Source organism: Limulus polyphemus, unplaced genomic scaffold, assembly GCF_000517525.1.
Source record: "Limulus polyphemus unplaced genomic scaffold, Limulus_polyphemus-2.1.2 Scaffold12356, whole genome shotgun sequence".
NCBI classification, from domain to species: domain Eukaryota; kingdom Metazoa; phylum Arthropoda; class Merostomata; order Xiphosura; family Limulidae; genus Limulus; species Limulus polyphemus.
Genome location: NW_013677966.1, coordinates 4,202 through 9,380, shown reverse-complemented (window position 1 = coordinate 9,380; position 5,179 = coordinate 4,202). Strand labels below are relative to the sequence as shown.

Below are 5,179 nucleotides of genomic sequence, written 5' to 3'. Positions count from 1 at the left end.
AGATCAAGATTTGAAGCCAGTAATTGATTTTCTAAAAAAGTGTTTTGCACCCCGTGCTTGAGAGAAGGTATCTAGTTTAAGCCCTGTGACAAAGAACTATTGGTCACAATGGGACCAGGTGAATCTTGGAGAGGGAATTCTTCTCTGGTGATGGGAAAGTGACGATCTGGCAAACAGTTATACCGAGAAAGTTATGGGAAGTTGTGCTGTGTCAATCCCATGATACTTTAACAGGATGTCATCTCGGAATTAAGAAGACATTGAGTATCCTACGACAAAGATTTTACTGGATAGGTATAAGGCGAGATGTGGAAGAATGGTGCAGGACATGCAGTTCATGTAGTGCTAAAAGGGGACCCAAGCATAAGGTATGCCCACCTTATGAAAAGTTGCCTGAGAATATGTCAGTTTGTGAAAGCGTTATCGGAGAGGATGGATGATATTCACCGTCAAGTGCGTTCAAACTTGAAAACGTCTGCTGATTCGATGAAGTTATCTTATGATAAGAGATCTACTGAAGTCAGCTATATATCAGGAGACAAGGTATGGTTGTATAATCTCAGGAAGTCTTCTAAGTTGTCTTCTCCATGGGAAAGCCCATATGATATAGTGGATCGTCTCTCAGACGTGACTTTCCGGATAAAATGTGGTCGGCGAGGTAAGCCAAAAGTGGTGTATGCCAACAGGCTTTGATGTTATCACGGTCCAGGACATTTCAGTTGGGACGAAGTGGACAACAGAACAAATGACGCTGCTGAAGACGTGCCACCTGAAGAAGCCACCGTCAAAGAAGAAACTCTACTCAGTTTTCAGAAGGGAAACGGTGAAGCTCTTGATAAAGTTACTGCCACTGATGTGACTGTTATCGACGATAGAACATTTCCTGATGAAGCAGATGAACCCCATATGAAGCAGAAGCCAACGAGACGGAGACCAGTATGGAAGAAGATATGTCCCGTAAAATGAAGAGATTTTATTGAATTGTAATTTTGTGTTTGTAATTCTGTACATTTAATTAAGTTATTGTTATTGGTTTATTGTAAGTGGCTATTGTTCGGGACGAACAATACTAAGGAGGGGGCAGTGTTGCGTCAGTGAAGTCACGTGACTAGTATCACGCCACCCGTTTCTAGAAATATCCTCTTCCTTCAAGAATGCCCTAGCGTTTACTAGATATGTGTTAGTCTTGTATATATAAGATGTTCATAACGTGACGGAACAACAAGGTAATGAGTTATTGAACTGCAGTCAGAGAGTGTGTAATTGAACAGAGTATTGCACGTGAGACGTTCGTTGAGAACTATAGCACGACTGTTGAAATTAAGTGTATCGCAAAGTTATATTCAGAAAGAATAAACCAGTTTTATTTAAGAAAGGACTTGTGTCACTAAAGTTTCGTCGGAACGAATTTACGGAAAATTAATTAACGAACATAGACGTAACAACATGTTATTTTAGGTTATTCACTGTTTCACATTCCTTTCCACACATTACAAAACTATACTATTTATTACTAATATCTCTAATCACAGACTACATGGAAGGAAGCTAGTCAACAATACCTACTATAAACTCTAGGGCCACTCTTTACCAACCAATAGTAGGATTGACTGTCACATTACACGGGTGAAAAAGCAAGCATGTTTAGTAACATGTTTTGATCCCATGACTCGTAGATTGTGAGTTGAGCACCCAAACTAAAAGGCCACACCAGGTTTTAATAATAAATACTTAATACATTACTTTATTTCATGAGCTTTTAAATTAAATTTAATGGTTTTTACAATGAATGTCAAACATTTAAGATAAAAAATAATTAAGATGCAATTTATACAGTTTCTCACTTTATAAAATCTTTTTCTATACTGAATTACTACTGAAAACAAAAAAAATTAGGTGTAAGTCCATATTTAAGACAGTTTAAATTCAGCTGTAAAAATATGATAGTAAATTGTTACAACAACCAACATTACTTTAAGTTATTGATTTCTGGGTTAATTCTAAGAGATATCTTCCCATTTTAATTGGTTGTTTATAACAAAATCTTCTAATACTCTTCTCTGTACATGTGAATGACATCAATATTTTAAAGTTCCTTTTTCGAAATGTGTATATGTAATTTAAATATCTAGAAATGTCAAGATTTAGACACAATTAAAGTGTTTATCAATATTCTATTTATTTTTATCATGTTTATAACACAATAATCTCAGTACAAACTCAATGATCACTTTCTTCAACATTCAAGTCCCAGAAGGCTGTAAGTGTTTACTGAAATACGTGATAATCAATCATAGCAGCACATTCTCAGTATATGCTGGAATATTAATATACAGATACTGGTTCTAATGAATTGTTAAATTTCTTTTGTTGTCACTTTATCATCTCAACACTAACACAGAATAACTCCCAATTACAGGTATCAAAAACACTCCAAAGACAGGTCTGTACACATAAATCTTGTCTCTTGTTGTTCAACAACTTATAAACAACTACCACATTCACTTGTAGTTACTGTTTGTTCCAAGTTATTCACAACACAGTAGACAACAGTATAATTTCTCTCAAATTTGTGTTTTTAATCTATTGTTAGTTGCAAACTGTTTTCAATAAACTGAAAAACTGTAAGTTATCTCTACAGTATGTATTCCTTTATGATATTTCCATACACTATTTGTTTTAAGCTCTTTATTACATACCACACAACTGTAAGGTTTCACCCCAGCATGCATTCATTGTGATTTCTTAAGTTAAGAGTTATTTTGAAATAGCTTTCTACAAAACTTAAAACTTCTGGGTTTCTATCCAGTATGTATACATTCATGATATTTTAAGGAACCATTTTATCTAAAGTTTTTTCCACACATTGTACAACTACAAGCATTCTCCCTAGTGTGTGTTTTTTATGTTGTTTTAAGTGACTTTTTTTCCCCAATCTGTTTTCGTCAATTCAAACAACAATACAGTTTTTCCTCAGTGTGTGTACTTTTGGGTATTCTTAAAGCACTCATTGTTACAAACTGTTTTTCACACACTGTGCATTCTTTCATGTACATTTAATTGATCCTTTCTTCTAACCTGTTTTCCACACACTTTACAACTGTTTCCCTCCAGTTTGTAATATTTTATGATATTGTAAATTAGAATTACGTCCAAACTGTTTTCCACACACTATACAACTGTAAGGTTTCACCCCAGTGTGTATTCTTTCATGTATTTTTAATTCACTATTTCTTCTAAACTGTTTTTCCACATACTTTACAACTGTTTCTCCTGAATGTGTATTCTTTAATGTATTTTAAAATTGTCCTTTTTCCAATTTTCCAAACCTTTTTTCACACACTGTACAACTGTAAGGTTTCGCCTCAGTGTGCATTCTTTCATGCACTTTTAAATGACTGTTTGTTCCAACTGTTTTTCAAACACTGTATAATTGTAAGGTTTCACCCCAGTGTGTATTCTTTCATGTATTTTTAAATCACTATTTCTTCCAAACCTTTTTTTGACATACTGTACAACTGTAAGGTTTCTCTACAGTGTGTATTCTTTCATGTATTTTTAATTCACCATTTTTTCCAAAATGTTTTTCACACACTGAACAACTGTAAAGATTCACCTCAGTGTGTATTCTTTCATGTATTTTTAATTGACCCTTTATTCCAAACTGTTCTGCACACACTGTACAACTTTTCCCCCCAGTGTGTATTCTTTCATCTATTTTTAAATGACCCTTTCTTCCAAACTGTCTTTCACACCCTGTACAACTGTAAGGTTTCTCCTCAGTGTGTGTTCTTTTATGTATTTTTAATTCACCATTTGTTCCAGTGTTTTTCACACAGGGTCAACTGTCGGGTTTCTCCCCAGTGTGTATTCTTTCATATACTTTTAATTGACTCTTCCTTCTAAACCGTTTTCCACATACTTTACAACTGTTTATCCCCAGTGTGTATTCTTTCATGTACTTTTAATTGACTCTTCCTTCTAAACTGTTTTCCACACACTGTTCTCCCCCCCCCCCCCAGTGTGTATTCGTTCATGTATTTTAAATGACTGTAAGGTTTCTCCCCAGTGTGTATTCTGTCATGTACTTTCAAATGAACATTTGATCCAAACTGTTTTTTTTTTCACATACTTTACAACTGTAAGGTTTCACTCTAGTGTGTATTCTTTCACATATTTTTCAATCACTATTTCTTCTAAGCTGTTTTCACACACTGTACAACTGTAATGTTTCATCTCAATGTGTATTCTTTCATGTACTTTTAAAGACTGTTTGTTCCAAACTGCTTTTCACACACTGTACAACTGTAAGGTTTCTCTCCAGTGTGTATTATTTTGTGTACTTTTAAATGACCATTTGCTACAAACTGTTTTCTACACACTGTACAACTGTAAGGTTTCTCGCCAGTGTGTTATCTTTTATGTTGTTTTAAGTTGATATTTTTAACAAACTGTTTTTCACACACTGTACAACTGTAAGGTTTCACCCCAGTGTTTATTCTTTCATCTACTTACAAATGACTGGATGTTCTCAACTGTTTTTCACACACTGTTCAACTGTAAGGTTTCACCCCAGTGTTTATTCTTTCATTTACTTACAAATGACTGGATGTTCCCAACTGTTTTTCACACACTGTACAACTGTAAGGTTTCACCCCAGTGTGTATTCTTTTATATCTTTTTAAATCACTATTAATTCCAAACTGTTTTTAGCACACTGTACAAAATTAAGGTTTCTCCTAGTGTGTATTCTTTCATGTATTTTTAAATGATTCCTTTTTCGAAACTGTTTTTCACACACCGTACAACTGTAAAGTTTCTCCCCAGTATGTAGTCTATCATGTATTTTTAATTGACCTTTCGTTCCAAAGTGTTTTTCACACAATGTACAACTATAAGGTTTCTCTCCAGTGTGTATTCTTTCATGTATTTTTAAATAATCCTTTTTACCAAACTTTTTTTCACACACTGTACAACTGTAAGGTTTCACCCCAGTGTGTATTCTTTCATGTATTTTTAAATCACTATTTTTCGCAAACTGTTTTCCACACACTGTACAAGTGTAAGGTTTCTCCCCAGTGTGTATTCTTTCATGTGCTTTTAAATGATCCTTTTCTCTAAACCGTTTTTCACACACTGTACAGCTGTAAAGTTTGTCACTAGTGTATATTCTTTCATG

At 34.3% G+C, this 5,179-nt stretch overlaps 1 long non-coding RNA gene across 1 annotated transcript; it reads right to left on the bottom strand.

Moving 5' to 3' along the window:
- Positions 1–2,154: 2,154 nt before the first annotated feature.
- On the bottom strand, positions 2,155–5,173 carry LOC111083952. The gene is made up of 2 exons (XR_002609322.1): positions 4,991–5,173; positions 2,155–3,778 (listed from the first exon to the last, which is right to left on the bottom strand). It is a non-coding gene; the product is annotated as an uncharacterized LOC111083952 (long non-coding RNA).
- Between the last annotated feature and the right edge of the window lie 6 nt (positions 5,174–5,179).